The following is a 25,569-nucleotide window of genomic DNA, read 5'->3' as shown; positions in this document are numbered from 1 at the left end:
AAATGGTAACAAGTATTAGTAAGGATGTGGAGAAAGGGAACCCTTGTGCACCGTTCGTAGGAATGTAAATTGATAAAGCCATTATAGAACAGAGTATGAGGTTTTTTAAAAAAAATGCAACCACCGTATGACCTAGGAATTCCACTTCTGGGTATAAATTCAAAGAAAATGATATCAGAATCTTTATTTTTAAGATTTTACCTATTTATTTGAGAGAGAGAGAGAGCACAGAGGGCAGAGAGAGAGAAGCAGACTTCCTTCTAGGCAGGGAGCCCATTGCAGGGCTCAATCTCAGACCCTAGGATCATGACCTGAGCTGAAGGCAGGTACTTAACTGACTGAGCCACAAAGGCACCATGAAATCAGAATCTTGAAGAGATATCTGTCCTCCCATATATACTGCTGTATTATTCACAATAGCCAAGACATGAAAAAACTAAAGTATTCATCTACAGATAAATAGGTAAAGAATTTTATTCAATCATGGAAAGGAGGAAATCCTGTCATTTATGACAAACTTGAGGTTATCAGCCTAAGTGAAATATGTCAGAGGACAAATACTGTATGGTATCATTTATTTGTGAAATTTTAAAAGGCTGAATTCATAGAAACGTAGAATAAAATGGTGGTTGCTAAGGTTGGAGGGTGGAGGAAAAGGAAGATAATGGTCATAGAAACTTCAGTTATATGATGAATAAGTTCTGGGGATCTAATATACAGTGTAATGATTATTGTTAACCATAAGTATTATATATACTTGAGTATATATAAAGTATATAACAGAGTAGACTTTAAATGTTTTCCTACAGAAAAAAATGATAATTATGTGATGGTGGTGTTAACTACCCCTACTGTGGTAATCATTTTTTCATATGCATAAGTGCATCAAATCGATACATTGTATACTATAAACTTAAACAATGTTATATGTCAATTATATCCCTATAAAATAAAATAAAAAATAAAATGACAAGAGGGAAAAAGTTAGAAGATAGAACTTGGTTAAAAATTTGGTGTCAACTCATAAGTGACATTCTGAGGCCTCTCATTTTTTTCTTTTTAGCTCAGTGTTTCTTATGAGAGAGGAAAAGGAGATTTGTTTGTTCTTGAAGTGTGAGAGAGTAGGAAGGCAAAGATAAACCACCTTAGAAATCTATCACTGTTTGCCCTTGGATGGATCTATTTCCTCTCTTTCACTTTTTTGAAGCAATTCAGGTATGAACATAAAAGGAGATTCAGGAAATAGAACACACCAAAATTCCTGATTTTATTTAGCATATGGTTAAACGTGTACTGTTGGTGGAATTCATGAACTCTGTACAATTTAGTCTACCCTCCATGGACAATTACCTGTATTATAAGCAGAAAACCCGAGATGGAGACAAAAAGAGGGTCAGTTTGTTAGTTTAGGACCAGTGTTTGGCTATTTCTAGTACACAGGATTTCAGTTTATCTGAAATTGTAGACAAGCTTTTTCTACCAACCAAATAGTTCTCTGTTGTTTACAAACAATTTCAATTTGGAGTTCCATTTAATTTGTCCCTGAAGACAAACAGGAAGGGGAAGAAGTGAAATTCTTAAGCCTGCAATATAAACGATTGCCCAATGAAGGGATGTAGACTGTTATAACCAGGTTCTCTCTGGCCCTCACCCTCTTTCATACCCTTATTTTCCTGGAATGAAACCAGAAGGAGATTAATCTGGTTAGCAGGAATTTCTTTTGTTTAAATATTATTTAAGAGAAGGATGGTAAACTATACAAAATGTTTCCTCGTGTAACTGCACAAGCTGAAAATATCCAAGTCTCTGTCAGCACTTCAACTATGCCTAACAACTCTTGTTGGAGGTGTCCACTATGGGGAATGCTTTAATCTGGGAAGATAGAAGGACCATATTAGCTGGGAGTGTATAACCTTACAATCTGAAACAAGAAATCAACTGTATAATGAACTTTGGCACCTCCAGATTCAAGAAAACATAAGCAATATGCAGTAGATACTCCCCTTGGTGCCTATGTTTCTTTCAACTAAAAAGTCAGTGAAATCTTTAGTTTGACATATCATCAGGAGATCTGGTTTCATCTAATTTTAGATTTCTCCTCTCATTTTGTCTAAGTTCTGCTGATTCTCTTCTCTATGTTTCTTGATCTTTCTGTGGAACATTTCCTTTCCTTTCATAAGACCTTCGCAATGGATTCTTAGAGAGAGTGGAATGGAGATGGATGCACGGGATTTCATCCCAGGTCAGCTGCTTCTTATGTAACTCACTTAACCTCTCCGTGTTTCACTCTGCTCTCCCGAAATGGCACTTGACTGACAACTTCATGGGTTTGAAGTATAGATTTAAAAAAGTTAATAAATGAAAGGTATTTGGAAAGGTGTCTAGTACATAGGAACTGCTATGTACATTTTAGCTACTATCTTTATTTCCAGTGGAAGATTTAGTTCAGTTTTACCTTCATTTGTTCAGATTTCACCTTTATTTATTTATTTTTAAATATTTTTATTTATTTATTTGACAGACAGAGATCACAAGTAGGCAGAGAAGCAGGCAGAGAGAGAGGAGGAAGCAGGCTCCCTGCTGAGCAGAGAGCCCGATGTGGGGCTCCATCCCAGGACCCTGGGATCATGACCTGAGCCGAAGGCAGAGGCTTTAACCCACTGAGCCACCCAGGTGCCCCAGATTTCACCTTTATTAACCAGTCTTGTCAGTAATATTCTTGAAGAGGCTGTTCTCAGCATTATATTTTGCCAACTGCCTCTACTAATTGTTTACTACTCAAGAAATAGTTTCTATATTGGACATCAGCAGCAGCAGCAGCAGCATCCCAACAACCGTTCCCCCCCTTAACTTGTAAGTAGAATCCAGTTTCCTTCTGGGGAACTCTCTCTGTCCTACCTTTAGGTACAATTTAGCAGAAGGTCTAGTTCTTTCTTTCTTCAAGTCTAGTTGGGAATTCTTGGAATTTTGAGAATCTGAGTAGTGGTCAGAATGACAGATGGAAAGTGGTTGGACCTCTCCATTCCACCTGTAGCACCTGGATGAACTTTCTCAAGTAGCTCCTTCTAAGTTAGACTCTAAATACTATCTGATCGCTTCCCAAGTTTTCTTCTTAGTCCTGTGGGCTCCTCCTATATTCATCCTAGATTCATTTACCCAAACCCAAGGTGGCCAGTAGATTTCTTTTACTCAAAACTTCAATAATCTTATCTGATAGAGGTTCGTTCTCTGTTAGTGCTGCAGCCCTGCTCTCTACCCACACGTTCTGTGTGTACCCTGGTGTTCTGCTTTATTGTGTTCTGTGTGCTCTGCCTAGCTGCCTCTGTGTTCTTTCCCACTGCAACAGGCGTATTTCATTCTAACATATTTGGCAGAAAAAATTGTTTCTTGATTGGTATCTGACTTGAAAATGGTTTCTCAGTTGCACAAAATTATCAAAGCTGTACCAGACTTGTTTATAATGGCCTGCTATTTCCTCAGTTCCTTCTTTGGGAAGTTGCTGAGGTCCTTGCTCGATAATGAGTAGGTGTGTTACGGTCATGTGCCATGTGACCAGACCATCTGGCAGATACTTATTGGCCCAGGGATATGCATCTACCCCAAGGCAGCAAGTCAGTGTTTCAGTAAGGCAGAAACTTATGACTTGCATAGCCTGGCTCAAAAAAATGTGAAGACAGTCAATCAGATCCATCTCTTAGGAATTTAGAATTGGAAAACAGACCTGCCCAAGGCAGTTAACCTTAAGGACATCATCACAGTGATGTATGAAGAGCTGCTCTCGTGTAGAGGGGCTGAAGTAAGTACTCACTTGGAGAAATGTGTGAGCTGATGCAGGAAAGGGACCCTTGCAAGAGGGGAGGTGGAAAAAGCAGAAATGCATGAAAATGTGATCCCAAGGGGGAGATAGGGAGCTTTTGGTTTCTGATGGCTTTGTCTGGTTCCTATGAGACCTGGCTATACAGCACTACAGCTCTCAAAATTCTGGGTTCTTTATATCTCCTTAAAATATTACATCCTACTATTTTTTCCTTACAATTTGTGAAGCCAACAATTTCCTGCTTAAAGCTGGTACTATGGCACTTCCTATTTAACACCAATAGTTGCACTCTTTTGCAGTAGGAGGCTAAGATTACTTCCATTAAATAGCATGGGAGTTTTCTTGTTTTGTTTTTTTTTCTTTAATAAATTATTGGCTTTGCATACAATGCGCTTTGTTTCTAGGTTTCCTGTTCATCTTACCCTTTAGCTAGTAGTGATCTGTACCATGCCCAACAAACCAGTAGGCACTGGTACCTATAGTCAGTGTAGATCACCAGTTCTAATTCGTGATCATTCAAGAGTTCCATGGTTCAATCAGATGTTTAAAGCTCTTTAATTTTCCATTTAGAGAAAAAGATAAATTTGAATTTTCAATGGAATTGTGACGGTTGCTTGAGATGTAATGTAACTATCCCCACCCCTTCTTCTTTTGTAAATGCCAATTCCCTTTGAAAAATATTGCAGAAAATCTTTTCGGAGTTTCTTGAAATCATGCTTTCTTGAAATCATGCTATTACAATACTACAATATCCCCCTCTCCCCCAATTTTTTGTTTAAATTCTAGTTAACTTAGAGTGCAATACTGGTCTTAACAGATATGTCATTTGTAAATATCTTCTCCCATTTCATAGGCTGCCTTTTAGCTTTGTTGATTGATTCCTTCACTGTGAGAAGGTTTTTATGTCGATGAAGTACCTGTAGTTCATTTTTGCTTTTGTTTCCCTTGCCTCTGGCAATGCGTTCAGTAAGATATTGCTCTGGTCAAGGTCAAAGAAGTTGTTGTCTGTGCTCTTCTGTAGGATTCTGATAGTTTCCTGTCTCATATTTACGGTCTTTCATCTGTTTTGAATTTGTTTTTGTGTATGGTGTAAGAACGTGGTCCAGTTTCATTCTTCCACATTTGCTGTCCAGTTTTCCCAACACCATTTGTTGAAGAGACTGTCTTTTAAAAAATATTTATTTATTTTTATTTTAGAGAGAGATTGAGACAGTGTATGAATGAGTGGAGGAGGCCATGGGGGTGGGCCAAGAGAAAGAATCCTCAAGCAGATTACCCACTTAGCAGGGAGCCGAATGCCAGGCTCAATCCCAGGACCCTGAGATCATGACCTCAGCCAAAATCGAAGAGTTGGATGTTAACCAACTGAGGCACGCAAGCACCCAAAAGAGATTATCTTTTTTACATTGAACATTCTTTCCTGCTTTGTTGAAGATTAATTGACCCTCTGGTTGTGGGTCCATTTCTGGGTTTTCTATTGTGTTCCATTGATCTATGTGTCTGTTGCTGTGACAGTACCATACTGTCTTGATGAGTACAGCTTGAAGTTTGTAAATCATGATGCCTCTAACTTTGCTTTTGTTTTTCAGGATTGCTTTGATTATTCAGGTATTTTGTGGTTCCATGCAAATTTTAGGTTTCTTTGTTCTAGGTCTGTGAAAAATGCTGGTGGTGTTTTGATAGGGATTGCATTAAGAATGTAGATTGCTTTGGGTAGTATATGTGTTTTAACAATGTTTGTTTTTCCAGTCTATGAGCATGGAACGTTTTTCCATTTCTCTGTGTCATCTTTGATTTCCTTCGTAAGTTCTACGGAGTATAGATACTTTATCTCTTTGGTTAGGCTTACTCCTAGGTATCATATGGATTTTGGTGCAATTGTAAATGGGCTCAATTCCTTGATTTCTCTTTCTGATGCTTCAATATTGGTGTATAGAAATGCAACAGATTCTGTCTGTTGATTTTATATCCTGTGACTTTGCTGAATTCACAGAGTGGTTCTAGCAGTTTTTTTGTGGAGTCTTTTGAGTTTTCTATATAGGATAGCATGTCATCTGCAAATAGTGAAAGTTTGACTTCTTCTTGGTTCAGATTCCTTTTATTTCTTTTTGCTGTCTTGTTGCTGAGGCTAATACTTCCGGTACTCTGGATGGCTCAGTCCGTTGAGCCTCTGACTTTGGCTCGGGTCATGATCTGGAGTCCTGGGATCGAGTCCCATGTCGGACTCTCTGCTTGGTGGAGAGCCTGCTTCCTCCTCTTTCTCTGCCTGCCTCTCTGCCTACTTGTGATCTCTCTCTGTCAAATAAATAAAATCTTTAAAATAAACAAATAAATAAATAAATAGTAATGGTGAGAGTGGACATCCCGGTCTTATTTCTGACCATAGAGGAAAATCTTTCAGTTTTTTCCCCATTGAAGATGTTATTATCTGTGGGTCTTTCACATATGACATTTATGATGCTGAAGTATGTTCCATCTATCCCTACTCAGTAGAAGGTTTTTGTCAAGAATGAAGGATGATTTTTATCAAATCCTCTTATTTTTTTGCATCTATTGAGGACCATGTGGCTCGTATCCTTTCTTTTATTAATGTGGTGTATCACTTTGATCTGCAAATATTAAACTTCCCATATAGCCCAGGAATAAATCCTACTTCATCATGGTAAATCATTCTTTTAATGTACTGTTGGAGTCAATTCGATATTATCTTGAGAATTTTTGCACCCATGTTCATCAGGGATTCTGGCCTATGATTCTCCTTTTTAGTGGGATCTTTGATTTTGGAATTAATGCTGGCCTTGTAGAAGGAGTTTGGAAGTTTTCCTTCCATTTCTAGTTTTTGGAACAATTTTAGAAGAATAGGTATTAACTCTTTAACTCTTTAAATGTCTTGTGGAATTCCCCTGGAAGGCCATCTGGCCTTGGGCTTTTGTTTGTTGGGAGATTTTTGATGACAGAATCCATTTCTTTGCTGGTTATGCGTCTGTTCAAATTTTCTATTTCTTCCTGTTTCAGCTTCAGTAGTTTGTATGTTTCTAGGAATTTGTCCATTTCTCCCAGATTGACCAGTTTGTTGCCATATAATTTTTCATAATATTCTCTCATAATTGTTTATGTTTCTGTTGGTATTGGTTGTAATCTCCCCACCTTCAGTCGTGATTTTATTTGGGTCTTTTCTCTTTTCTTTTTGAAATGTTGGGCTAGGGGTTTATCAATTTTATTAATTCTTTCATAGGTCAGCACTTAGTTTTGCTGATCTGTTCTATACTACAGGGACTTTTTGCAAACTCTAGCTAGTGAGGTAACAGCGAATGATGGTCAACACCACAGGGTCTGAAGCTGTATTTAGTTTGATCTCAGCCTTTACAATTTGCTAGTTGCTGCTTTGGTTAAGTGCTTTAATTTCTCTGATTTACATATTTAAAATGGTGATAATGACAGTTCCTCTGTGTAACAGCTAGAGTATAGAATAATATGCTAAATAACAAAACCTCTAACTACAATGGATGAAAAAAAATACGGAATTTAGTTCTAACTTACATAATAGTCCGAAGGTAGGCGAGCATTTAGAGTAGGAAAGTGGTACTATAAATCTCACATATAGCTGCAACATGTGGGTCCAAGATGGCTACTAAAATTTTCACCATCTCCATCTAGCAAAAGAAAAGGATGAGGAGATCTTATGATAATTATATTATAGGAAATATATAGGTATTTGCACAAATATTACATCCTTATCTTTGCTGAAATGTCCCCCCTAGTTTTAAGGGATGTGGAGAAACATGTTCTATGGGTGAGCAACAATGTGCCTAATTTCAAGACTGGGGAAGATGAGAAAGATGGCTAATAAGGTAGCTTAGTTTCCTGCCACAGTGCGTCACAAAGTTGCTGTGAGGTTTAAATTAGTTAATATAACTAACTTATTTGCAAATGAGTCAAAACTTGGAAAAAAGAGTATCATATACATATTCCCAGTTACATGTCAGTTCATTTCCAAAAGCATTTGCATTGCTTCCTGGGGAGGAAAATAGAAGTTTTCTCTAAAGAAACCACAATATACACAATATACACCACTTAATATATTATCTAATTTAAGGTATCTCAATCTTGATAGTATTGACATTTCAGGACAGGTAATTTGTTGCTGTGGGGTGTTATCCTGTGCACTCTAGAATGTTCAGCAGACTAAATCCAGATGTAAATAGCACCCTTACCCCTAGTTTCCATGACCCAAGACATCTCAAGACATTCTTAAATGTTTCCTTCATTGGGGATAGGGGAGGAAGAATGGGCAAAACTGTCTCCATTCGATAATCGTTGTCCTAATCTAATTAGCTCTGTCATTACTAATATCAATGAATTCGTTCATTTCAATTAGCCTTTGAAAAAAATTAAGAGTATCTTTACCATTCAGGTCAGTGAATTGGAGATAATATTCATGACTATTAACTAATTGAGGACAGCTTAAAAATTTGCCATGTCAAGACATCTTCTGGGTTTGAATTAAATATTGGGTTTGAATGAAAAAGATTCTCTGTTTTCAGCTGGTGTAAACTTTTTTGACCCTTCTTAAATCTCTAAATGCATCCTGAAATTCTTATGGAGCTTTCTCTATAGTATCTACCACAAAATGGCCCCCAGCAGGTGAATTTGTGCTCTTTAGAGATCCAAATGGAACAGGGTCAACAGCTAAAGTTCACTATAGGGACATTTGGGAAGAAATTGTGAAAATGCTCTCAAAATTCCTTCAAAACAGCAACACATATTTTTCAAATTGCCAGTTATGGCTAAAGAGATTGTGACTCCTTGGTGGATAGGATATTTTAAGCACTTTGACTGACCTACAGCTGGTTCTTTAGGAGAATAAATGCACCTTCACCATGATAGTATTCTCAATTATGACCTGTGGGAACTAGGTTAAGACGAAGAAATCCCAAGCTGTTTTCTGCAAACTCCAGATGCACTTATGAAAATAATATACTATTTTGAATAAAATTTTTATAATTTCATTGTCTAAAGATTAAGAAACTCAGAAAAGATCAAAGATATAAATAACAAGATTCCATCCTTTCCTCCAAAATCTATGGTTAGTATTTGGATGGATATTCTTTTAGTCCTTCTGTCATTTTCCTCATTACATATAAGTGCTTCCAGTATATGTCATCATCAAAAAATGGCAATTTAATCATCTTTCCCTATGTAAAACTAATTCTTTTTCTTATCTTTTTTCATCATCTGGAATTTCTAAAAACTGCTAATGTAGAGAATAATGTTAATAGTGGTAATAGTGGGTAATAGTGGTAATTGTTTCTGACTTTATTGGAAATATTTCTGTCATAATCAAATGTGACATTAACTATTGTTTAAGATAGATATCATTTTTATCTATTCTTTCTAGATATTCCTTCCTATATTAAATAATTATCTCTTTATTCATAGTTGATCGAGATTTTATAAATGAATATTGAATTTAATCATATGTATTTCAGTTTCTACTAATCTTGTCTATGTTTTATCTCATTTTTGATGTAATAGATTATGTTTGCTTATTTTCTATTAAACAATTATTCTATTATTGGGATTAACTATACTTTGCTATTATGTGTTGTTATTGTAAGATAGTGGGTTTCATGGATTCAGGAAGATTTTACTCTATGTATAATTTAGGTAGGCTTGTAGTCGTATATTTCAGAACTTTTGTCTGGAGAGAAAATTTTCCATATTTAAAGTAGTTTAATCAGTGATCACATATTTATATTCTCCATTATCACTTAAATACTCCAATAAAATCCTATAGCTAGAAACTTACTTTACTTATTTAAACTTAACATATTCTAATGATATTTAACTAGACTCCTAATTTTCCCAAAGAATATTTAGTATAATCCTAGATAACTAGAATTCTGTAGAATGCTCTTTAGGAAACATTGGTTTCTTGTTTTCCTGTGGGGGATAACTTTAATGATACAAAGTTCTTTAAGAAAAGAAAATAAGATGGTTTCATCTATTTTTCTATGCCTGACCAATTTAAATAGTACTGTAGTTCTTGACTCATTTAATTTGTTGATAAGTATACATGGGAAGAATAAAGTTTTCTGTTGAAAGCATTTTCTTGAAAATATTGCAAGCACTGCACTGGTCAGAGTTCTATTTTAGCTTTCTAATACTTCTAGAATAAATTCCAATCTTTTCTTTCTCTGAAAATAATTGATACTAAAAAATTCCAAATCTTGTATCATAGAACTCTATTAATATTCCTTTATAACTAAAAAAATCTCTTTTGTCATATCTTCTTTCAAAGGTCTACATTTGTTATTTATTTTTTCTTAAATAATCTTGTTAGAAGTTTGTGTATTGGGGGTGCCTGGGTAGCTCAGTTGGTGAAGCATCCAACTCTTGATTTCAGCTCAGGTCACAATTTCAGGGTTGTGAGATTGAGCCTGTGTCAGTCTCCATGCTGGGTATAGAGCCTGAGTAAGATTCTCTCTCTCCCTCTCAAAAAAAAAAAAAGAAAAAGAAAAGAAAGAAAAAAGAAGAAGAAGTTTGTGTATTTTATTAGTCTTTTTGACTAAATCTTTTTTCTGGCTCTTGAATTTACTTTTCAATTCTATTGTTATTTTGCTCTATAATTTACTAACTTCTGTCTTTTCATTATTTCAGGATTTTTTTTTTTTTACTTTCCTAATTTTAGTTGAGTTCTGATGTATTTTGATTATTTCTTACTTATAAATGAAGGGATTTAAGATTATAAAGTACTGTTTCTTATTTACAAATGAAGGAATTTAAGATTATATATTATGAGTATCATTAAAAAAATCCCTATAGGCAGGTAGCTTTCACACTTCCTTACGTTAAAAATATTCTTAATTGTAACATTGCACAGTTCAGTTTTTCTTTGATAAAAAATTATTGGGATTTTAGAAAAAATTATTTGCATGTGAAGCAAATAATTTAATTTAAACTTTAGTCATAAAGTTCTAATTTTAATGAATTTAGTAGCCTTAAATTTTCTTTTCAGGTAATAGCAGTGAAGGAAATTGTCAATGTGCCTCCTCATTTTGACTCGATGTGACAATATTGTTGGTCATAGCATGCACACACCTATTTACTTCACTTTCAACTTACTCCTTTGGGACTTTGTTATCAATAGTCTCATGTCCTGGTGATTTCAAGTCTATAAGGAAATGGATAATAGCCCTTTTTCAAAAAAGATTGAATAACCATCTTAGATCTTAGATGATCTAAGAAGCAGTAGCTTCTTTAAATTCTTTCACAACACAATTATCTATATAAATGTGAACCTTTTGAATCCATCTCTTTACTTTTAAAATTCTCATTTATTTTACAAGTTCTTGGCATACTGTCTTCAAAGACAGCTACAATTCCTCCTGTCCTACCAGCCCCTTAGTAATGTGACTTTATCCCTCTTTTCATCAAGAGATGACGTCTCCTTTCCCTCCTCTTGCTCCTTGCTCTTCCTGTGATCTGCAATGACCAGTGGAATGCAACATATGTGATATTGTATGACTTTGGGCCTTAAGTGTGAAGAAATTTGGGGTTTCTATTTCTACCCTTGGAAAGATGCTCAGTCTAGACAACCAAGTGATAAAAGTAGATTAAGACTACCAAATTCAGAGACAGATTATGTGGGGAATGGTTGCCAAAATCAGAGCCCCACATATGTGATTGTGCCATCTTGAAACCTCCAGGCCCAGTTAAGCCGTGTAGCCAATGTCGTTTGGAGCAAGAACCAAGTTTTCTCTTATAAATCTCGCACAAGTTCCTGACCTGCTGAATGATGAGGAATACAATGGCAGTTGCTTTCAGCCACTAAGGTTTAGAGTAGAAGCATTAATAAAATAGAGACCAAAGCCAAACCAAACTAACCAACCAACCAAACAGTTAAGTATAAAGCATCAAAGGGAAAGAAACAATGTAAATTTTGATCATGCAAAATTTTAAGGCAGTTTAATGTATTTGTTCTGAATTGTGTATCTTGGCCTTCTATGTTAGAGTAAAATAAATGATATCAAAATAAAGAAAAACCAAATAGTAAAGGAATGACAATTCTGTATTTTCTGTATCTAAGAAAAATACCACAAATTGAGGAAACAAGTATTAAATGACAGCTGTACCAAATGTGACATCAACATACTATACAAAACCTGTGGTCTTTTCTCATGAGGGCAACATAATAGCTGGCCTCTCAGTAAAGTATAATATTTCAAAGCAGATGTGTGCATCAATAAAGATTTTACTGCTTTGATTCTTCCCTTCTTTCTTTTCTTCCTTCCACTCACTCTTCCTTTCAGAGTGCAGCCTGGCCATATATTAAAGAAAAGAACCCAAAGTACCAAAATGGGTTTTGGTCCTGTTCCTTTAAGCAACTAAATTCCACATTTTGATTGGTTGGAAATGCTTTCCTATCTCACTGTCACCTCTGACAGCTACACATGGGAAGCTGTGTCTTTATTTATCTATTTTTATTTCTTCCATTAGTGTCTAAATAACAGCGGCTTGTACTGAATTACTGCAGGGATTGTCTCTCCTTCTTTCAAAAGAAAGTCATTCATTAGGGTGCCTTACCTTTACCAAGAGACATGTTCTCAGCTTCATGATGGCTGGCCGCCAGAGAAGCAATTTCCTTTCTTTTAAAAGGGGTTGGAAAGCATCTGATTGTATCAGGAAGAGGTATTTCAGTTTTCAAGGTGAAAGGACACTTGCTTCTTTTATAGATAATGAAAGAAATATGATACATTAGTGAAAGGCAGAGGGCATACCAATTAAAAATATCCAGGAAGGGTAGGACATAGTCTGTCCACATGTTATCGCAATGTAAATTAGTAGAGCAGGTAATGATACCAGTTTTCTCCTTTACAGCTTTAATAATTCAGCTTTTAAAACAGATTTTTTTAAAAACACATTTTCTATACAGGAACAACTGATAATACAATATTTATTCTTTAGAAGTTCTTAAATTTTGTTTCACTTTCTTAGACTAATATTAAATCCATAGAATTACTGACAATGCTGGGGGAGGGGAAACCCTTTCCATATTTACCCAGGCCTTTAGAATTTTGTTTAAGAGAAAGAAAACATGGAGTCTCCTGGAACTGGCTGATTTAAGAATAATATCTATTGCATGGAGCACTGGGTGTAGTGCATAAACAATGAATTTTGGAACACTGAAAAAAAAATTAAAATTCAAAAATATAGCCATTGAAATTTTCTTTTTTTTTTTTGAAATTATCTTTAATTGTTGTGAATCCAAGATAAAAGATCATAAATGAAAACCCACAGAGCATATTCAATTAATATTTATTGTCTACCCTTTCCCACATAACCTCTATGCAAGTACAGTCCAAGAGAAATATGTCAGCCACAAATAAGAGCCATCTGTGTAATTTTAAACTTTCTAGCAGGTATACTTTTGTAAAAAAGCAAAGACAAGCCTGCAATGTATTTGCTTTAGCTTGATTTACCCAAACGATATCACTTCAATAAGTGATCAATATAGACATTATCCATGAGATTTAAAGATTTATTTGAATATAGTTGACACACAGTGTTGCATTAGTTTCAAGTGTACAGCATAATGATTCAACTTCTCTACATGTTACGCTATGCTCACCACAAGGGTAGCTGCCATTTGTCACCCTACAATGCTATTACAATATCACTGACTATATTTCTGATGCTGGGCCTTTTATTCCAGTGATTTATTTATTCCATAACTGGAAGCCTGTATCTCCCACTCTCCTTCACCCCTTTTGCACACCTCCCCACCCCTAGGACATCCCCTCTGCTACCATCAGTTGGTTCTCTATTTATAGGTCTGATTCTGCTTTTTGTTTGTTTATTCACTTGTTTTGTATCTTAGATTTTACATATGAGTAAAATCGTATGGTATCTCTTTCTCAGTCTGACTTATTTCACACAGCATAAGATATTTTATATTCTTTTTTATATTGTCTTAAAAATCTATTGTGTATAGATCCTATCTATGACATATCTCCTATAACTACGATACCCAAGATATGGAAGCAACATAAATGTTCATCAATAGATAAATGAATAAAGAAGATTTGGTAATATGTATATGATGCAATATTATATCCATTATATATCTCAGCCATAAAGAATGAAATTTGTCATTTGCAACAACATAACTCAAAATATACCAGCTTCCATGCAAAGAATTGCCTAGAGCTGTATTGCTAATACATTTTTGGTTATGTAGAGGACATTTAGAGCTTTCTGAGTTTCCTAGGGTAAGCATCTACTATTTTGTGGGAACTTTGTGAAACCAGATGTTACAAAACATGTCCTAAAGGAGTTCATAGTCCAACATACAAATGCAAAAAATTTTTCTTTGCTAAAAATGCAGTTATGCTGAGAGATAAGTGGAGATGCAATGAAGAAATGGTTATACTTAGTTGGGGGGGAATCTTAGAAGACTTCATACAAAATTGATTTTGAAGAAGCTTTTTATTTTTTATTATTTTTTAAAAATTATTTTGTTTATTTATTTCACAGAGAGAGACACAGCGAGAGAGGGAACACAAGCAGTGGGAGAGGGAGAAGCAGGCTTCTTGCAGAGCAGGGAGCCCAATGTGGGGCTCGATCCCAGGACTCTGGGATCATGACCTGAGCAGAAGGCAGACACTTAACGACTGAGCCACCCAGACACCCTCTGAAGAAGCATTTTCACTGTAGATGTTCCCAGCTGGGGAAGATGGGGAAGAAAAGGAGAATGCAATTCTGGAATGAAGATGGGATCTGAACAGAAGTGCAGGTAAGCAACCCAGACCTGGAAGAAATACATCACGGTTACAGTGTAGAATGCAAAGTGTGACAGCAAGAGGTCAGGTGGGTTAAGTAACTACTTGCCTGATTATGGAAAGCCATGAGCTATAGCTATATGAACTTGGACCAACAGTTATATTGATATATCATATAGCCCATATATGGGCTTGGACTTTATCCTACAGGTAACAGGAAGCTATTGAAAAATGTCAAGCCATTGAATAAAATGACAGAATTTGTGTTTTAGTTTAGACAACCTCCATAGCACTGTGGAAGAGGAATTAAAGATGCTGGAGATGTGAGGGCTGACACTGGGAATGGGGTTTTACTGCTGTCTGTGAAAGTGCTGGTGAGATGAGGCTATGAGAAGAGACACCAATGGGTGGGAAGAAGGCGTTGGACAAAGAAAAGGAGACAGGCTGGCCATTTGTGCATGTAGAGGACAGCTGTGGGGCTCAGGATGAAGAAGGGGAGAAGGATTATTCCCAGGGTTGGTCCTTTATTTTCATGTGAATTAGAATAGTTTTCAAGAAAACAGGGAACCCAGAAAGTTAAAGAGATCTGGGAGCAATTCTGTATACAATTCTTGTCATTTAAAGAGCTCTAGTCAAGGATTAAAAGCTCTAATCAAGCTCTCATCAAGTATGTGTCTGGGCACCTATTTTAGCTAAAGTCGGGGATGAGATTGTTTGGTGACAAGAGGAGAGGATCAAAGACGAAGATGTGAGGGACACAGAGCTTCAAGCAGTGAGCAAGCAGATGAGACTGAGGGATATTTAGAAGTTAGTGGAGAACCAAAGGGAACCGCAAGCAGGTTAACAGGGACATGGAGTGCCCATGAGTCAAATGAAATAAGGTCTGAAAGCAACCCATTAGAAAATGATGACATTTCCTGGAACATTTGCAGAGTCATGGGAAGACTTAATTTACATCATTTGAAGAAGTTAATGGCAGATGGTGGAGATAGCAATTTCAGACCATTCTTCTGAAGACGTCGTTACCAAGGGGGGAGCTGGTATAATATCGGCAGTAGTAATGAGTGGACGTGATGAGGTAGGCTGTGATTTTTTTGATTACTTAGTTAATCTGTAAAATGGGAGAGCCATTGGGGCACCTGGGTGGCTCAGTCAGTTAGAGTGAGACTTTTGATTTTAACTCAGGTCATGATATCATGGTCATGAGATAGAGCCTCTTACTGGGCTCTGCACTAGGTGTGGACCTGCTTAAGATGATCACTCTTGGCCTCTGCCCTTCCTCCCAACTGCTCTCCCCCCTTAACTTTCTCTCTAAAAAAAAAAAAAAAAAGTGGGAGAGCCATTCTGAGCATGTGTATAGCCCATCAATTAGGAACCAAAAGTGGGAAAGAAAAAGTATTCGGAAAGAGAATATAACTGTTGGAGCAAGTTCATATCAAGCACAAAACCTAGTTTTGAGAAGGAAAAAAGACAGCTTCCTCTAACTCTAAAGACAGGTGATATAATCAGTGCAAACCCTCTTACTTAAAATCTGAGCCTCTTGAAGGTAGCAGTTTCTGAGAACATTATATAAGATGATATGCACTAAAGTGTTCAACACACATGATTGATTAATGCTAATTTACCTATCTGCTCCAAACCTTATAATTTTCTCTTTTCAATACTTGTATCTTGTAATTTTTTTCCCAACATTTTTTTTGGCACCAGAAAAATTCCCTCTGAAAAAACCATTAGTGTAGATTCTGGTTTCAATTACTACAATTGCCCATTACTTCATCAACCTCAACACTCAGCAGTCACAGACCTGGTTAGTTTTAAGTAAGAGCTTCTTTCTCCAGTCCCAGAACTTGTTCCAAGCTTGTTCCAATATGACATACTGTTTCTTAAAAAAAAGAAAGAAAGAAAGAAAGAAAGAAAGAAAGAAAGAAAGAAAGGAAAAAGAAAAAAGCATTCAATGCTTCGATTTCAACAAAATTATTTCTTAAAATTACTTTTAAAACAAATAAGTAGGAAGTAAAATAAGTAAATGTGTAATTTGGATACAAATTTACATGCCAATATTTCTACAAGGCTTTTAATGGAAAAGTGTCTTTATCTCTCTCCTTTTTTCTACCTCTCCCAATCAATTTCAAATCTTTTATTTGTATTTTTGATATTTAGCTATATATTTTGGAAAAAGTAGTCTTAAATTATTTTAATAACTGCTATTCTCTTTCTACAGTGAAAAATGAAATTTAATTCCTTCATAACCCCTAAACTCCTCAGTTTCTTCTCCCATTTTTCCAATATGTTTATTTCTGTTTGTTTGGTCAATAATTAGTTTTTACATTATAGTAAGTGTATAAGTATTTTTCACAGCTAACTCGTATGAATTATTATGTGCACATTTCCTTGCACATTAGATACTTTTTATCTTGGTTTTGCCTTTAAGAATTTTGCATGTGTAGGTATGTTGTTTTGGTTGTTTGATTTTCTATATACCTATTATTTATTTATCTCTAAACTCTGCCAAAGTATAAATGTCTTCCAATATTTTAAACATATTGGCATTTCTATTAATTTTATCTTCTCTGAGATATGGTAGAACAGTTTTCTCCTTCTGTTCTCTTCTGGAATAACTCTCTCGGCCCCTTGCATAATTATTGTAGTTTAGGGATCTTCCTTCTCCGTCATCCTAGAAATTCCCATCATTTTTCACATGCATTAATTCCCCTATGTGTTGGTCCATGTCATTCTTTTTCTTGATTTATATCTTTTTTTTTTTTTTTTTTGGTGACATGTCTTCTATTAATTTCCTGAGAAAGACCTCAGGGAGATCAAGTCTGTGGTATTTTATAAACACGGCACATCTTTATTCCAGTTTCACACTTTATTTCTAGTTAGGCTGCTGTAAAAATATAGGATAGCAATAATATTCCCAATTTTTCTACTGGTTTTATTTGTTTATCTAGCGTTGCTGCTGGCAAGTTTGATGCCATTCGGTTTTTTTCTCTCGGGAAGTTTCATCCATGATCTAAATTTTATTTTATTTTAAAGATTTTATTTATTTATTTAATTGAGAGAGAGAGAGCGCATGAGCACAAGTTGGGGGAGTCATGGAGGGGGAGGGAAAGAGAGGGGGAAAAGAATCTCAAGCAGACTCTGGGCTGAGTGCAGAGCCCAGTGTGGGGCTGAAACTCATGACCCTGAGATGGTGACCCAACTGAAACCAAGAGTCCAAGGCTTAACCCACTGAGCCACCCAAATTTAGATATCAGTGGTGTGAGTCTCCCCCAACCCCACTTCATGTTAGGCATCTGTGGACTTTTCATTCTGAACTTCAGTTTCAGAACCTTTGTTAAATTATCTCCTTGATAATTTCCTTACCATAATTTCTTCTGGTTTCTCTGGTTCTCCCAATATTCAGATAATGTACTTCTTAGATTGGTGCTATATATTTTACTTCCTATTCAATTTTCTACATTTAGGATTTTTATTATATGTTAGAGTTTTCTTTAAGTTAAAACTCAACATTTTCTAGTTGATTTTTAAAAATCATTTCTACTATCCTCTTTTTAATCTCCAAAATTTCCTTTTACTTGTCCATATATATATATATATATATACATATATATATATATATTTTAATATCATAGTCTTTTTTTTTTATTCCCAAGGAAATAAAATTTCCTAGCTCTGGGAGGTAGATGTTAAATGCATACACACACTTAAAGTTTCCCACTGCTTCCATCATTTTATTTTCTCCACATTTGTTACTTCTGTTTGTTTGGGCTCCGTCTTTCACCTTAGAGGCTTTCCTCAGATGCCTGGGGATACTTGGCTGCTCATAATATGTAAGAATGACTCACTAAACATCTAATTAGATACTTATGGGCTTGTCAACTGGTGTACCTCCTTGGTGGGTGATCTGGCCCTGCTATTTGGTCAGTGAACTCCTGCCTGTTAATGTTTTTCAGGTCTTTTCTCTCAGTCTGGTTCGATTCCCCAGAGAAGAATTATCCAGCCTCACAGCAGAAGAGTCTAGTACTGGCTGCTAGTGTTCATAGAGCTCGGTGAGGGGAGAGAGAGACCTTAAGGGCTCTGTGCATAGTCCACGAAGTTAGGAATGCCCTCGCTGGGCCCTGTGCTGTCTTCCGCAGCATCCCCTCTGCTTCCTCTTCCACAGAAAGTAAACCCCAGCCTTCCCCAGAAGAGGAAGTCGCCTATCTCCGTGATGCAGTCAGGGATTAGGTTCCCCGCTTGGAGACAGTCAACAATCCTCTTATAGTAACCTTACCTTTATCTTTAGGTTCATGGATACCCAGTGGTGGCAATTCTGGAGGATTTCTGAGTTTTGTGGTACCAATAATTCTGCTTCTGCTTCTGGACATTCTTCCTGAATGTCTTGGAATTCACCTTTCCTCTGGGCTAATGCAGTGACGTTTGGTCAGTTTGTCTTCTAGCTTCCAAAACTGCATTGCAATACTGTTTCTTGCGTGATATTTGTATTTCTCACTTAATGCCTTAAAATCCTGAGTTATTTTAGTAACGTGAAAAAGCAGAGGTAAGCATGCATTGGTTCTGCTGTACAATTTAGGACATTTAGCGTGTGTGCACGTGTCGCACACACACTCACATACACACTTCATTTTTCATTCCATATCTGGAAACCTGTACCCTCCACCCCCCGCTCCTCTTCACCCACTTTGCCCATCTCCCACTCCTTTCCCCTTTGGCAATCACCAGCGTGTTTCTCTGTATTTAGAACATATACGTTTTTGATATAGCTTCATAAAATATAGCATTACATAAGAACACTGCTCTGAGCATGGAAGTCTCAACTTTTAAATGTTTTATAAAATGCAAAAACCAACACAAGTTTCTAAAAGTGATAAAATTGAATCATGAATCCCGTCAGTAACAAATAATCTACATCTATTTCTGTGTGCTTCACACATCCCTTAATAACCATGAAGGGATTATACTATTCTCAGTAGATCAATTCCATACTTCTTCTTATTAATCATTCTAACTTTTATAATGCTGGAAGTGCCAAAATATCTCCTCATTGCAGCTGCATATTCACGGTCCAGAACATTCTTTCCAGTATGACTTGATTATCCTCATCAACTTTGTAACAACCTTCATATGTGAGGTGAGAGAGTGAAGAAATCAATCTTGCCATCAATAAGAGTGGATTAGGAGTTGTAATGTGAACTCAGAAACAGTGCCCTAGTTATGAGGACCGTTAGTTAGAATGTGTTGCTCATTCTAGAGCAGAAACACAAAAATAAAAAATAAAAGTAGAGTAAAAATCTTCAGAAAAATGACTGTTTCTCATTCTCAAGAACTTAATGAAAAATTAAATAATTTCAAAGAACAAATAAATATTTCAAAGAAGCAGACATTACAGTAAATGCTGAAACCCAGGCAAACATGCGAGTTATCTGTACCGAGTCGTGTCGGTGCAGCTTCAAACTGATATGCTAGTAGAAAAGAAAGGCAGCATGTGAATTAAGATCCAAGACCTGCCTCTGTTCTTGGAAGGCGCAATTCTGAGGGCTGAATCATTTCTATGAGTTAAAATAGTCCACAGCAGTGAGTGGTTTCTAAGAGACCACTGTATGTCAAAAGAGCTTGAAGAAGGTAGAAGAGTTCTCCTGAGGGCCAACCACCTAATTCGGGTTAATGCGATAAGTGCCCGGATAAGGCCTCAAATATTTAAAAAGAAAAATTAAGCAAAAAAAATATATGAAATTAGGAAAAAAGTACCATTTTCCCAAACAACCTTCCTAGTGAGCACTTCAGGTTACATGAATTTCTTTAAAAAATTTACATGAATTGGGCGCCTGGGTGGCTCAGTGGGTTAAGCCTCTGCCTTTGGCTCAGGTCATGATCTCAGGGTCCTGGGATCAAGTTCTGCATCGGGCTCCCTGCTCAGCAGGATGTGTGCTCCCCCATCCCTCACCTACTTATGATCTCTCTCTCTCTGTCAAATAAATAAATAAAATCTTAAAAAAATTATGTGAATTATTTTCCCCCCAAAGTTTATATATTTTTATGACCTATATTCATCTGTAAAGAAATTGCAGAGCAATTATTCCAATTGCAGAGCACAGAAAATGAAGTATAACATAAAAAGATTGGTGGGAAGAGAGGAAAGGGTGGTGAGATTTTTTGAGATTAAGTCAGAACAACATGAAGAATATTCATGTTCCTTTTCTCTTGGTTCTATTTCCAAAGGTTCATTCACAAATTAGTGTAGAAAAATATTTATTAAATGCTTAATGGCATGTAATTCCATTAGATAAATTATAAAGAAAGGGAAAGATACACTTAAAGTGACATCCAACTCTAAATTTTAAGGCCAAGAAAGAAGGGAAAGTAAACAAATTAAAAGTAGTAAGTAAAAGCATTACACAAAAACTAAGGGGACAGTGCAGTACAGAACCAATTCTAAGGGGAAATAAATCTATGCCAATTAAAAATCAGTGGGACTATTTTATTGTGTTGGTTCATGAACTCAAAAGATATTAAAAGATATCCAATGTACTTCAGTAATTTGTCAAAATATCTTGACAATTGGTCAAACTGTCCAATTCCATTTAACTTACGAAGATGTAAATTGCACAATGTTGACCAGAGTTGAAGCAGAGATTTCATTGCCTAGCTCAGTTATATATCTGTCATTCATTTATTGCTTTATTCTTTCAGCTTATAAACAGTTACTTAGTGTTTATTGTCGTTGGGGTGTTGGGACATTGAAGAGGAAAAGATACTTGGTCCTCATTTTTTAGGAGCTCAGACCTTCGGAGAAGGTGAAAACCAGAACTTACCATCATAGAACTGCTACGTGATGAGTTTTTATGCAGAAGGGATGTTTAAGCACTGCGGTGGGGAGAACAAAGGAAGGTTCCAGAAGTTATGCTTGATTTCAATCTAAGTATAACTAAGGTTTCAACAATAAGCCAGTCGGGGTATTACAGGTAGAAGAAGGTGTGCAACAACACAGATCATGAGAGGGCTTGGATTGTCTTGGAAACTGCAGCAGAAACACTGCAGATTTTCAGGAAGTGGTAGGTGGTGAGTTGACAGAAAGGTGTTTGCGGGGATTTATGTATGCTAAGCCAAGGAATTTGTACTTTAGTACAGGTACTGGGGAGTCACTCAGAGATTTTAAGAGGGGGCTAGAAGTGATTTCATTTGCCTTTGGAAAGATCTCAGGTAGGACCTTGAGAAGTGAACTGGAAAGAATGGAGCACTTAGGCAGAAAGAAAAGTGAGTAGCAGTCACTATAACAGAGGAAAGAATAGTCTTGAGAAATATTTGATAGTTAGAGCTACCAGGTTTTTATCATTAATTAGATTCAGAGGAAGGAAGAAACCAAGAATGATTACCTGGTTTTTAGTTTGGCCAAATGGTGACTGATGTTTCTGTTACTCACATAAGTAGAGAAGAGCAGAGCAGAAGGAAGATAATGAATTTGTTTTGAGTAAACTGGATACTTTAACAATGGAGAGTAAAATAATTTACTTAAGTACTAATAAAAGCAGAGATTTTAGAAAAAAATAGTTTATTCTTTGAAAACACAGAAGCTTTTCTTTCTAAAAAAACAAACCAAACCCTGGAAATGTGCTACTAATCTCAATGGATCTCTACGTATTCATACATCTATCTTTCCCATTCCTGGAATTTGGGTATTATTTAAACCTACTTTCTTTGGAACATTGCCTTTGGCAAATAGCCTGAAGAAGTATATAAATTTAGGAAAGTCTTTGCAGATGGAAATTCTGCTTTCCCCATTTTATTACCATTAATGTCCTTCCCTTTTCATGACCATGAAGAGGAAGAATTCAATTAGGGGACCCTTTTAGGTTTGAGCCTTGCTTTATAATAACGGGATTTATTTAGTTATCACAGGATGAACAGATGTGTCTAAAACCACCTTATATTTCCCAACATAATTTTGTTGATCTCTGTTTCTTTCTTTCTTTTTTTTTTTCTTCTTTTTGGAACAGGGACCAGACAAATGGTGACCAGACGGTCCAGTCTGGAAAAGCGTAATTGCCAACTCTGATTTAAGTGGGAGTGGAAAAATTCCTCAGAGAGAAGTGGGAATTTAGCTCAAGATAGTAGTTTCCATGTGTGAGAAGGTTTTAATTTCTCCAAAGGAAGAAAAATAGGAGTAACAGAGAAAAATCATTTATAGAATTTAGGAATGATAAGTTTATTTTTAGGGAATTTATTTAAAATAGCTGTTTCTTGCTTGTGTATGTTTGTACTTATAGAAATAATTAAACTTTTTCTTTTCAGGCTTTAGAATTTCCCATCAATACTTTAGAGGGAGTTAACTGAGCTGACAGATTTGATTACTCAAAGTGGTCAGTCTCATTTTTTATTTCACTTTGACATAAGGCTTGGCACAAGTCTATTACAAGCTATGCTCATTTATTGCTGCACTTCTAAGTTATAAATCTGGTTTACATCTATGGAAAATGTAGTGTAGAATTGAAGACATGTCCAATTATCTGGGCAATTTGTTTTATGAACTTATACCAAATTAAATAGAAAGCATAGCCAGTATTTGTTCTTCCTCTGTGGGCTGCAAATCAGTTTAAGAAAACAAAACAAAACAACAACAAAAAAAACCCTTCTTCAACAGGGGCATTGAAAGTTCTGGCTTTTGAGACTGTTTCCTGAATGTGTTCTGATTAAAGCAGGATCTGAAAGTCCGATTGATAGTCTCTATTTCCTTTCCTAATGTCACAAATACATTCAGAATGTTGACTCCTATGAAAGGTAGAATTGCTGAGCTGGGTTGCATTGCCTTCAGCGCTCTTCATATTAGTTAGAGGAAATGATTTGACTAAGCACTTAAATCATGGATATGCAAGGCTGGTTTTCTCAGGAAGTAGTTATTGAAAAGGATTTTGTGAGTCTCTCATCTATAAAAATGAAATAAAATTCAGCCCAGGATGGATAATCGAGATGTAATATTGCACGTATATGCTTTTGACTTTTACAAAGAGAGTGACTCATTTGATTGAGCATCTTATGTTGAGCATTTGTCTGCTGGTGCAAAGAAGCCGGTACTACCCCAGGGATGTAAGACTGCGACATTACTGGGGGTGATGGTGGCAAACTGCTTTTTTGTATTCCACTCTGTTTTGGGGAGGGAAACGAGTCTGCTGGATCAAAACAAAATGAAACCAAACAAGATAGTGGGGAAGACTTAAAGCTCTTGAAAACATGGTTGATGATTGGATCCTTGAGTGTAGATGTTTGCATCCAAGATGACGGTGTTGGAGTGTGTATGCACTTGATAAAAGTGTTGAGAACTTCTGCTACGACTTACTTACTTGTTTCTTCCATGACATTCTGAGACAAACGCATTTTTTAAAAGGCTGGTATTTTTGTTCTGAATGTTTCTTGTTGTCTCCAGGCATTGGCAGCCATGCAGGGCTGCGCTATTTCTTGAACGCAAGCTCCGCACTTGTCTTCTATCTTTGATCTTGACCCCTCAGTCCCTGGAGAGGGAGCAGCTTCATGAGGCTGGTGGGGTCCCTGGAATGTCCTTCCCTGCTCAGGCTCCACGGCTCCCAGGCCTGCAGGGCCATGACGGAGCATCTGGACGTTAGGGCTTCTCCTTGCATTTCCTGGGTTACATTGTCCCTCTTCGTTGTATTCCCCGCCTCTTTCCATTATTGAGCAATTCTACATGGTCTCTGATCCACAGGGGGCTTCTCACTATATTTTTGTTCATAGCTATGTGTTCACTGATTTCAAGTGTATCTTCTATCAACTTACACGTTCACACTGTTCAAGCTGAACTATTGAATAAAATTAACAGTTTTTTGAGGCTTAACTGAGATCCTTGTGCTTATTGAGGAATTTTCATTGCTCCCTCAGTCCAGACTCACCTGTAAAACTCACCCCCAATTGTCTTTTTACTGGAGATGTTTACCGTCATGTACACTCAGAGCTTGACGGTACAGGGAAACTCATCACTTAGTTATTTCTATTTCTTTTAAACAATAACAATTTATAAATCTCAAGAACATACATATCAAATAATTTTTTTAAAAAAATTAAAAAAAAATTAAAAAAAAATTAGTTCTCCTATTTCCTTCTATTCCTTTATTATTATTCCAGGCCTTAAATATAGCCAGTTTTTCTATTAAAGGGGGCCAAAAGGTATTAACAGGGAGAAATATTTTAAATTCAAAAGCAGTGAACACTTAACCACACTCTTAATTTGCCAATGAAAAATACTTTCTTAGGTCCGAATCTGCAATCATATGTGGCAAATAGATTAGCACAAATCGATTTAGAAAATAGTCTTTTGTGCTAATAGCAAGATTTAATCACCTGGTAAAAATAATTTATTTTTGTGGATGAGGATTTTGTTCCTTAGAGGATGGTCAATACCTGCTTTTCTCATATATATAAATTTAAAACTATTTCTCATGAGAGCTATTATGAAGGCTTTAAAAGGACTCTCCTTATTCCCATATACATGTCCTGATCTGTTTTTCTTTCTGCTGTTAAAATTAAGTGGATGCTATATTGAAACTTATCCTCATTGCTTTTTATTCTCCCCAGAATTATTCACGTCATAGTCTATTTTTCTCCATTTATTATACTAATTTGCTTTTAATTTGACAGTTTTCCTCATGTCTCAGTGCATTGTTTTGACAGTGAGTTACTCATCAAGATTTTACTTGAAAAAAGAAAATGATAATTCATGTTCACATGTTAAACTTAACTCATTTTAGTCTCTTTTTATTCCACAGTCTTATGTGCGTTACAATGACAAAGACTATAACTGACAAGATAATGGATTAAACTTTATAAGTTGATCTAGCTAAAGAGGGTTCATTGGATACTAGAAACTACACTGAGAGCAATTTTTTTTAAAAGTAAAGGAATGTCAGAAAAAACCCCACAAAAGATAGAAATAATTTATTTGAAAAAGCCAATACTTTTTTATGC

Source organism: Mustela erminea, chromosome 15 (genome assembly GCF_009829155.1).
Source record: "Mustela erminea isolate mMusErm1 chromosome 15, mMusErm1.Pri, whole genome shotgun sequence".
NCBI classification, from domain to species: domain Eukaryota; kingdom Metazoa; phylum Chordata; class Mammalia; order Carnivora; family Mustelidae; genus Mustela; species Mustela erminea.
Note: the sequence above shows the minus strand (reverse complement) of the source record.